This window comes from Helicoverpa armigera, chromosome 3, assembly GCF_030705265.1.
Source record: "Helicoverpa armigera isolate CAAS_96S chromosome 3, ASM3070526v1, whole genome shotgun sequence".
NCBI lineage: Eukaryota > Metazoa > Arthropoda > Insecta > Lepidoptera > Noctuidae > Helicoverpa > Helicoverpa armigera.
In genome coordinates this window covers 2887664-2899986 of record NC_087122.1, presented here as the reverse complement: position 1 = coordinate 2899986, position 12323 = coordinate 2887664, and positions in this window count along the sequence as shown.

Genomic DNA, 12323 nt, shown 5'->3' with positions numbered 1-12323 from the left:
AATTGGTTACACAGCCAACGAAAAAAAAACATCCAAAATTAATGTTTATAAAAAGTAAATTGAGAAGCATTTCTTATGAACGGGTTCGTTTGAAAGTCACTGTGTTAGTGACGGCCAAAGACCTACGTTAAGTTAGAGATAGGGCGACCAAGGTTACCGCGACAGGCCAAATGGGTACTCGTTTTTGGTTACATTATTAAGTATGTTGCAATAAGCGAAAACAAAACAAGAGTGCCTGAGTATTTTGGGCTGGATACGCTTATGAGGATGGTAATTGCCTGTCTCCTGTTCCATGTAGGCATATAGAATATCTTTCAGCTTTAAAACAGAAAACATATTTGTTACTTTGACATTCTATTCACAGCTTGTACTTCACATTAATCCAAAATGCAGTGCCTTACCTTATTATTCTACTGTTGATGTAGGTACAACTCTAATGAACATTGTCAATGACTTAGCATCAAGAAGTAGTATACAAATAGAGTACCTATACTTAGAATAGAAGTTTAAGTTTCTATGGGTATATGAGTAAGAAGCGATTTTATAAGTTGCGGACGTTAGCGTACGATTATCGTTTAAATCAACAGTAACTTCAACATTCGACCAAATTCAAACCCAACCACGAAGGATTCCATATCTCTCAAGGCTACAAAACAAACTGTATCTATTGTACTTCCATTACAAAGAGTACATAGGAAGACATTCCACGATACGGATCGCAGATGTCAGAACGAGTGTTGGATTAATTGAGGAAAATGCAATCAAATGATATATGCGCTTGTAAGGGCAGGGTTAGCTGCATCGCGATCAAGATTTATTACTAGACACGACGTTTAATCTTGCCGTGGCTTCGTCATGTGTTAACAAAACACTTGATTATTGTATGTAGCTGTGTATGTATTGGTACATTCCTTGTGAAGGTTTAGTTTGTGTCGAAGATTCTGCGTCTTAAGTATTAGAAGACTCATGTGGATCTGTTGAATTATTGAGAGTGCTGATCTCGATCTTTAAATGAGGTCGTAGGTCTCTTTCAAACCTCTACCAATCTTCAATGTATTCCTCCTAAGTAACTTCTATTATAAAACGACCGAAAGGGGACTAAACGTAAAAAATATCAATTTCTTCCAATCACGTATTAAAGAATAATTCACAAAAAAAAATCTAGCAAAATTCCGAAGGAGCTTATCAAAACTTTTTTTTATATCTGCACGTGTTCAAAACACGATACTCAAAGAAAATAACCTCAAAGGAAAAGGCCGTGACGATTGCGCAGACGCATAAAAAATGAGGAGCAAATATCTAACAACTATTAACTGTACCCTTCGTCTATTTACAAATGAGGGGAAGACATGCTGACCTATATCCTGTGGAGCATAAAGACCCACTGTCCTGGCGCACACGCAGCCACTCACTCACACATGCAAACTCACCTACATCGCCTCTGCGTGTGTGTAGTGTGTGGCGTTAGAAGTTACGTTGGTGTGCGTGCGTCTTAGAAATGTTGTGTGTTGTTTAGAAACATGATGTGTTCTGCAGTTGTAATTATTTTTCAGTGTGTTCTTGTTCTTTTTGTTGGGTAAAATTAGGTATGGAAGTTATATGCCAGATCAGGAGTGTCTATTCTATATTTTTTTATATTTCTGGAACATTCTGGTTAGAACGCGGAATACCTATATCCTATTAGAATGGCACACTACGTATCTTGCAGCTTTCTCATTAGAAAATAATAAATTAGAATCTACTCTTTCATTTATTTAGGCTAACATGTAATAAAGTTACGAAATCCAGGACCTACCAACAAAATTTCTCAGAATAATTCCATTTACCTTTGAACGTAAAATCAAAGCTGTCAATGTCTGACTAGGCCCACCTATAGGCACAAAACTAGGCCTAATAACAGCCATTTGCATTCTAATAGATACATACAACATGAATATCTGTCATTAGTCAAAGCCATACAACTTTGTATGAAGTAAAATATTTCAATTCAATTGACAGGGTAAAATGACTCTTGATAATGATTTGGTAACTGTAGGACAGTCGTGGTGGTCTTGTTGGTAATGCACCAACCTCTGAGTGTGGTTTCGATTCCATGTCTTATATGGACACACTCAGAGACATTTGATGGTTACTTAAACCGTTCCTTAGTGCAGAATTTCTATGAGAATCTGTCACTAAGGAGTGACTTAAGTAATCATTAAATATCTCTGCGGGGGTAAGTATATCTTGGACACCAATGACCGTGTTTCGCAGGGCACGATAAACTGTAGGTCTCGGCTGTCTATGAACATCTTTGGCAGTCGTTACGGGTAGTCAAAAATCGGTAAGTCTGACAACCAGTCTAGCCTAAAGTTTGCGGGTTGCCCGGGTAACTGGGTTGATGAGGTATTATGACAGGCAGTTCTATTAAACAAAATTGTCAGTAGTTCTAATTATAAGCGGATTCAAACCGACTCTTTAGCATTAAGTATAATATTTGGTCATAATATAAGGTCATTAAGAGAAGGCGAATCTTATTAGCAGATCTAATTATAAATTCCAATAAGCCACTTAAATTAGAATCAAATAGAAATCTGCTATTCGATAATGTTATTAGGCCTTCCAAAACTCTTTTTTGCATAATATTTTCATGTTAATGCAATCAAGATCGAGTTTCCATTATTTATTGGTTTCATTAAAAAGTGATTAATAGAATTTTTAGCTTTCCTCTATTTTCACAAACTCTCGAAAATATTTGCGTATTAGTAAGTAAATTTCAAAATTTAACTAACTTGCTTTAATATCTTGTTAGGTGCACAACGATCATTAAATTACATTAACAAGAGCTTGGTTTTGAAACTGATTTTGCATAGGGGTTGCCCGGGTAACTCGGTTAAGGAGTTCAGATAGGCAGTCACTCCTTGTAAAACACTGGTACTCAGCTGCATCTGATTAGACGGGAAGCCGAGCCTACATAGTTGGGAAAAGGCTAGGATAATGATGGTCTTCAAACTGATGTTTAGAATAAAAAATAATGTGCAGTTCATAAAATAGTTTTCGGTGACATTTTAGATTTTGTGACTACAGGTTCATTGCTCTCTAAGTAGCAACAAATGATACTCAATACATTACCTATTTAATTTTATATATCTAGATATACAATAAAATACATATTAATGTCCTCAAGTATTGTGTTTATTTGTTTCAAAATTAATGGTAGGTTGCTGATGCCAATGAAATATCTATAGTATGTAATTGAGTTTGTAGACATACTTATTGGGTTTGTTTGAACCTTTGCTACAGTACTTTGGACCAGGCTTTAAAATGTTAGGGCATTAATGTTACCTCAGGCTAAGTCACAGACCCAGTACTTGGAAAAATAATATCCAAAAAAATAAACAATTCTTCTTTACCAAAATAAACTTGACAAGGTACAAGGCCCTATTTTAAAATAAAAAGTAAGTAAAATATGTAAAGGACGTCGGTTCAATGACTGTCTCCGTAATTGCAATAAAGAGCAATCGAAGATCATTCTCGTGACCTTGGAAAGCAACCTTTTTCTCACATAAAGGTACCTACATGCCTATTTACAAAAACTTATTTATGTATTAAAATTGATTGTTGGGAACAAAAGGTGCTTTATTTTTAAGTAGGTATGCGAATTCGTTCACTTTACAATTGTTTTTTTTTTGAGATTTTTTGTGTCATCAAAACAAGTTTTTGTTGAAAGAAAATTTGGTAGTGAAGATTGGTAACTTAGTAGGTACCTTCGGAAGATATCTTAATTTTTTATCAAAATGGAAATGTTCACAATTCGGTGTAAAGTAGATAGTATATTTATTTAATTAATATTTTAATTTTATTAAAGATTACCTATCTTTAACCAAGAATTAATAAAGACTTCAGCTATGGACTTCTACTAAGGTTTGGAAACAAACTAGAGCTCAGATACAACCATAATATGACTAAAACATCTTAAAAGTTAACGTGAAGACTAGAGTATTAAAAACATCAAAACCAACAGACATAATCCATATTCCTAAACCGTGAACCAAAACTTTAATAATACAATTCGTATAAATCATAATTCCGAATATAAAATTTTCGCTAAAAACTACAAAATTCGTTCGTTTCGACCTGTAAACCCACACGTGTTGCGCAAAGTATTGTCTAAACTATTGTTAAAGTTATACAAAAGCAGTTTTTTCATAACCTTAATAAAAACAATTCTTAACATGAGAACGCTTTTACTTTCTTCAACGTTTTTTGCTGGTCCGTAGCGGGGAAGCGTTGCTGTTCAGATTTATTTTCTATGCCACTTCAAAACACAGCAGAGTACTTATTTGAATGGATGCTTATGAAATTTAGATGTTTACGAGTTCGAAAAAGTTTATTTAATTGGGATGGGATTCAGTGTGTATCATATTATTTTCTTTAGGTAGTTAATAGGCGTCTAGAAAAGTAGCACAAGCTTACAATCATAATCGCCTTTTGGATCTGTTAAGATTATTCAATAGACATTTAGCAAAATAAAATATATTATAGGTATGCTTACAGTAAGCTTTAGGATCATATACCTATGTTAATGACTGTTTACTCCACTGAAATACTGTTTACAGTCGAAAACAACTATAAAATCTGGCTGTTACAAAATACTGAACCACAACGATTCCCAATATTTACTTGAAAGCATATTGCATCGTTACCTGCACGCATTCCCACACTTCATCTCTTAAAATATCCTATCCCGTTCACACACAGCTTATTTCTATAATTACTGTCTCTTTCTAGCAGAATATCCACTTACGATTCGACGTCATCTTTCACTCTCACTATCGATAGACGTAAACGTAAAAATATCAGAAGAAAATAATTTACTTACTTGATTATGGAAAACAATTTTTTGCTGAGTTATTAACTTAGTAATCCTAAAATTTCTATCATGTTAACTACATAATGTAATTATCGAATTCACATTTATTTCTCACGTCGAATATCACATTTATTTCTCACCTATGATAGGCATTGCAAATAGGTAAATAAAAAATAAATAATATGAATAAAATCCATATTATCTGTGTAATGAATTTTGCATAAAGTTAAATAAATAAAAGTAAAAAAAAGCTACTTGATCCGTACCGTTAGTATCTACTTCATAAATTGTTAACCACGTAATAAAAAATAAAAAAAATACACCTACACAATTTTTCCATATACTACGTATGACGTAAAGCCGTTCAGTTGAATGCTCACGCGCACTTTCTTCAACACGAGACAGCAATACATAATTTTTGTGTGCAAAAAAGAGATGGCGCTAGAAAACAATGATGTTTAAGTTTTTTCTCGTACATTGATACTCTGGCGTAATATCACTTTCTTTCAGTATTAGGGGTCGGTTAAAACATTGTATAATTTTTGTATTTATGACTTAATCGTATGATAATAGAGAAAATAGTGGTTGTTTATTGTTTCATTAACGGACGGTATCTGTTTGATGAATAATTTGGTTTTCTTATCATTTAAAAGGAGCATTCTTTCTATGCAAAAAACCTAATTTTACCAGTGCAAGGTCACTAAATAGAGGAGGCATCTCCTCAGAAACTAATCCTAATCCATTAGTATTTTTGATGAATACCTTTTTTTGTTCTCCAGAAATAACTTCATATAAGTATAAAATACCTAGTTTTTTGGGAATGTTAAACATACACATCATTGAACCAGATTCAGAAAAATTAGAATTTGATTTGTCATTTAAAAACATACACACAGATAATCAAAAAGTTTGGTTTATGGTAAATAGATAAACAAAAATGTCGAACACTTGAACCGCAACCTATTCGTTCTTAGCCGTTTTTTTTCTCCCTGTCGTGTGCGATCCATTGACTCCAATTAATTGGTGATAGAGTGAGAGTGGTGTCATCGTGCACGCACCACTTTCGACTCCAATGACTGATGATCGATAGTTTTTCTCCATCTACTGTCATGCTTCGAATGACTCGAGTGAAAATGGTAGCTCCTTTGTTCTTGCACAGTGCTTTCTCTTTAAGAGATTTGGGTCGGATAAGTTTTAATTTATTGGCTTTTAAGTACTTTGTGTAATGTGTTTTTTTATTATTATTCGTTGTGAAATTTTGCTTTTATGAAGTTGTGATTTGGATCTAGACTGTTTTGAATGACAGTGTTATCTGACATCAGTGTTATTTGGCTTGGATTTCTTTCAATATTGAAGACTGACATTATTTCTACGTAAGCAATAAAACTAACATTAGGTACTCCTATGTAAGATATATTTCTATTTCAAAGTTAGAAGAAAACATACAAAATAAAGTATAATAACAAAAGTATAAAAGCAATGTTAGGTCAGGCAGATGTCAATACTAATTTAATACTAACTCATCTAGAAAAAGGAAAATAAAGCTGTCATTAAGTTAATACCAGAATTGTCCTGAACCACATTCCTATCAATTATAATGTTCTGACTCCATTCAACTGCATGAAGTTTTCAGAGCTATAACATAATTTACGAAAATTAAATTCAAGCATTTGACACAATGTTTCGCATAGAGATTATAGTCTTGTTATTTTTCTATGCAAAGGTGAAGTGCACCTGTAGTAGTTTTAAATATAGCTAGATGCTAAATAGGCATGCATAATTGCTAGTATAATTACTCTTCATTCCCACTTATAAGCCTTCTAAGGCAGAAGCTGTATTTACTTAGCAACGCTAAGAACAGATACAAATATATTACGGTAATTTATTATCTTACAGTTTACATATGCTCTCTAATACATGCATTAAAACATCCTTGGTCTTTCTAGCCACATGTGCGCACCCAAGGACCAATTACGTTCTAAAATTTCAATAGATTTAAAATACACAGAGATTTGTTCAATTTCTTCGGTTCGTTCAACTGAATTTATAGAGCCTTTCAACCAGACAATGAACACGTACAATACCTATTTATCCGTAGACACACGTAACCTGCAATTTGAAAAAAAAAACGCGATACATTTTTTTTGCTTCCATTATTGCCTGACGAACGTGCTCACAAAAACTACTGGCCTGATCTAAATCGGAATTCTTAAGGGTCGCTTATAGAAAAAATAGAAAGAGACAGGAGAAATCAGTTTTTTTTCTGTCCGTCTGTCTTTCACATAACTTTCCCCGGAACACAATGGGGCCAGGTAGGCGGAGGCAAAAAAAGGACCTTCTCATACCCTGATTGTGTGATAGTGACATTTTATATATTCGAGGTCATGATTCGAAGGATTTTTTTACAACTTTTATTGGAATAGCTTCGAGTTTTAAAACTACTAACTTAGGTGTGAGTGTTCTTTGTTCCCGATTTTTTTCCACGGAATTTTGTTTGGCGATCGTTTACTATGTCGCTGGTGATTCATTTCTAAAAATATATCATGAGACTCAGGCAAGCTGGTTTCTGGGCTAGATGCTTTTATGACTGGTAAAGCACATGTTACATGTTATTGAATTTAAAAGGACTCATAACAGATACAAGTTGGATAGTTCGGTATCCGAATAACAGATGGCGTTAGTGATGAGTTGGTAAAATTTTCGGGTCGACATGAAAGTATTGTGCTTCGGCTTCTTAAAAAAATATAAACACTATCAGGTAGAAACACCTTGAAATATTCCTAATTCTTAAATGTTCTTTTTTGCAAATAAAACTATCTATATTTTATCCCAGAACTAAAATTCCAGATTTTTTTTTAACATCGCACACATTGGTATTTTCTTTTTCGTCTAAAGATTTCATCAAGGAGAGCTTAGCATCTTCCATTAGACATAACTAATAAGTCTAATGTCAAAGCAAAGGTTGCGGGTCCCTTATCAATTCGACCCTGAAGGACCATCAACCAGCAACCTTCGCACATTCTACTTATGTTTGTCCACAATGTTTGTGCAATGGCGCAAACAAGAATTACTTAGTAAAATATTTTCTTCATCTATTTTAGTTCCAGAAAGTGGTTTGCAAATTCCTACATCGACATTTGCTTCGCTAACTACTCCACCAGCTTTACTCTTTTTAAGCCATCGTAAGCGTAAACCAACAGTTTTAACTAATTACATTTTTAAATTAACAAGTTTAAGTAATGACCAATCAACCGTATTTACGAAATCTATTTTTACTGCGATGCAACCACTTTGGTTAATTACTTTCACAACATCTTTTACTTATTTAAATGTTGCAATTTTAAGTCTCGTAACCGCATTTATTTTAAGACATCCAAATAAAACTAATTCGACATCGGACAAAGGAACTATCACTTGGTGTTAAAATTTCTTAGAATCGATTTTAAAGTCAGTCTACCTGGATCGTAAAAAGACGAATTAGATACCTAAATTTTTTGCTACCGTTTTTTACATTTGAACACTTCTTAACCATGGTAGTTTGGCACTATACAATAGTAAATAAAAGCTGTTGATATCGAAATAGCTTGTAGCATTGATCACGATTTTAAGTAAAATTCTATTAATGGTAAATCAATCTTGCCCTGTCGCGATGGTAATTATTACAGTCCTAAAGTTTAAAAGTCACATTAAAACTAAAGACTCCTCCACCACATCTACTCAGCCATGTTTATAATTAAAATGTCACGCTTATTTCGCAATTCAATAACACCGAAGAAGCAGGATTTGCAAAACTAGTCCTTTCTTTACCAGACCTCAACCAACTAGCGATAAATTGCGAACTAAACACAGATGGCCCTCTATTTACGGTGCCTACAAGCTTTCCACACAGAATTGCATCAAAATCTTCTAATAAACATCTTGTAGATAACGTTGAAGTTATGAAAATGAACAAGTCGAAAGGAAAGTGCCTTTGCAGTGCACCTCGCTGTGACGAAACACCAACTCATGCTGGCAATATGTGAAAGGGGATCTCGTATCGATATGGCCCATATTGCCTTTTTACTTTTTAGTTTGGTTGCTGCTACTTAAACAGTTTAAGATCTAGATGATCAGATAGATAAAAAGAAGAAAGGTTTATGAACAGTATGAGAAATGCTAAGTAATAATAATGTTACATAAGTCTAAATAATGATTAAAACTATTAATCTGAAAGAAATTCTACGTTCAGTATCCATGATGAACAAAACCTAGCAAATGTACATAAATAGAATTTATCACCAAAATAACTAGATCAAAAATGATTAAGCTAAAAATATAAATGCTAAATATAAATACGCAAGAACAGCATGGACCTAGAAGATGTGCGATGATTCACACGGTGGTCGTAATCTTTATAATCAAAGTTGGAGCTGTGACCCAAATCCGTGCAACCGCCGAGTACTTTCATTGTGAACGCTAAACTACTCTCACACTTACATAAAATACCAACACAAACCCAAAACATGCTGTAACAACGCCAAACATTACAAACACCAACAAACATGTTTCGCACACAAGTGTAAGTATGAATATAGAATGTACACATTGAGTTACAAACACTAACGCAACTCGTGTCTAGATAGACGTATGCGTGAAAGACATTTGCATATATAATGAATTAGGTATATTAGGGCAAAGGAATTCTGTTTTGCTTAATTTCGAGTTCATTGCATATATAACGGTATTATTATATATGGAACTTATCACAGAACATAATGCACACATAGACGGGCCGTACGTAGAATAGCACAAGTAGAACGTGCATTAGTGTAAAGTACAGCGTGAATGTGTGACAGTGGCGTATTGTGCTTCGGCATTAGAGCGAGAAGAGATGCGTATAATGTATCATTTAAGATCTAGGACATCATTCCCGCCTTGTTCTAATTACTCATGAGAATGTAGAATTGATTGATGATGACAGCTACCGAAGATTTGTAAGAAAAGGAAAGTTTTTGGAAGCTAAATTATAAGTCGAAAAATGAAAAGACTTGATGACAAGGTAGTGTATGTTGGAAAATATAATAGTGAAAGTGAATACCGTGTAATTGCGGTAAATTGTATAACACTGAGCACTATAGTGTCACAATAACGAACATCATCAAAAGACGATTAGGCAAATAGGAAAATAAGCATAACAAGGCGGGTAACGTTGTCGTAAGGGTTTGTGTAATCGCATTTAGTAACGTTTTGCTAACCATCTCAATTTTAACCGCTACAGTTAAATTTCGTGTCGTTACTAATCTCGTTCCTATGCAATTTTAGTGGAACTAACTCGAACATAGAACTGCAATAAATCCAGAACGTGTTTTTAACAGAGCCTAGTAATGTGAATTTTATTATGCTAAATCCGAGTCTTCATTTAACCGATGCACGCTTTCTAATTTCTAATACATTGCATTCGTTACATCAAACCACACTACTCTTTTTGTGTGACCTTTCAGATGTTTAGGCAGATCAGCTACTGTATCTAGTCTATAAAGAGTTACTTAAGATTTTATCATTAAACATGATTTAAGACACTAACATCTCGCAATCGACACCGGAAGCGAATCTAAATGAAATTGATTACTTCCAACGATCATTCAAATCAGTCTCATACAATCATAATCTCTTCACAACGGTTGCGTAAGTTGCGCTGGCGCAGCCGTGACGTAACCGAAACGAGCTCAGCGAAAGTTGCTACGGCAATTTCACTCTCCTACCTATCTTTCTCTCGGATGCTATCTCCGTCGCACTTGTTGCTTTCAAATCGTTGTTTCTTGCTTCAACTTCGGAATATTCGCTGTCTTTCTCTTCAACGTTACTTTCTGGTATATTGTTATCTCTATCTGTATCTTCTTCACGCTTGCTATGGACCATTTTTTCGGTTTCGCACGCGTTGGAGGCGTTGCCACTACGTAATCAATTGTCTTCTCGTTTGTTTATACTGCGGTTGCGCATCAAGCGAACTGTTTTTATCCAATAAATATATGATTAAGCACAATCAATACGATGGTAATTGACGCAATTACAAGTTGTTAAGTTTAAGGTTAGTGGTAAGCATATAAATGTCTTTTAATATTTTTATAACAACATCTTTGATAATAGACGTAGATTAGCATTCCGATATGATTTTTACGAATGATTTATTGAAGTGGAGGCGATAAATAATGTTCACTTAAATGCCGAGCCTATTTCCGCATATTTAAGCTGTAGATGTTACCTTGAAATGTACCCTCACATTCAAATTTCTAGTACCTACTAAGTGACGAAATCCGGGTAATTATTTGAACTAAAATTGTAGGTGGCAAAATGTTAGAGTAACTTTATAGGAGAATTTCAAAGTGACGTGTTTTGATTTTTTGGTGTCTACCAAATGATGACAGCCCAAGCCGCCGGCCGTATTTTGTACAATCATGCGGCTTGATTGTACAAAATATGGCCGGCGGGTTGGGCCGCCGGGCTGTGCCGCCGGCATCAGCGGCTTTGGTGTGTAGACACCTTAAAACACTCGCCCACAGTCATTAAGGGGATTAGTTGCTTCTTTAGAGTTGCAAGAGAAAGTTAGTGTCTAATCTTCTTTCTCCTGCCCTGTTCCCATATTGATACATTTTTAGAAAAGAAAGAAAAACTGAAATCAATTTAACGTTCTAACCAAAAAAAAACAGATGCCAAAAAGCTTCTAAGAACACACACTCAAAACTGAACACAAATATACAAAATTCCTAACATCTAAACTGCCACGGAAATAGCGGGCCCAGTATCAAAAGGGCGTATATCAAGGATCGGATATTTCCATGAGATTCGGGCGATTGTGGCTGCCTCAAGGTTGGTGACGAAAGTAGACCCGCTAACATTCCGCCGACGGGGCACAACGCACTTTCGTCCCACAAGGCTGCCGACTCCCAATGAACTTACAACTGCTATAAGTTGCACTAAGAAAATGAGAGGAAAATATTATATAAATATTCAAAATGTTGGGACTAGAATATCAGCTGCTTATCATCCTTTGCATGCTAAGGTTGGAGGGTAGAGGTCAAACTAGGTTAATAATCTATTAGATTACAAATATATTCATACTTAGGGCTTGTGTTGTTTATGACAAAAGGAGCTAAAGTTTGTAATTGCCTTTTGGGATTAGATCGCTATTTATTAACTTTATTGCATCCATAGATGGGAGCAAGGAGATTGAAATGACTGAAGTTGGTTGAAAAATAACCTTTGTACAAACATTTGCAAAATTACCTACATGCAGTCAGGAGAGAGATAGATTACTTCCTACGGCATGCAAATTGCAATCCAGGATTTAATACTCTGGCAGTTACAAAAGCGTTCATTAAAACAAACGGTAGTCCAAACATAATGCATTAGGCATAAATTAAAACCACTAATTGTGCCACGCCAGACACAATTATACATTCCGTCAAACAGCTTCCACTTTATATTTACGACG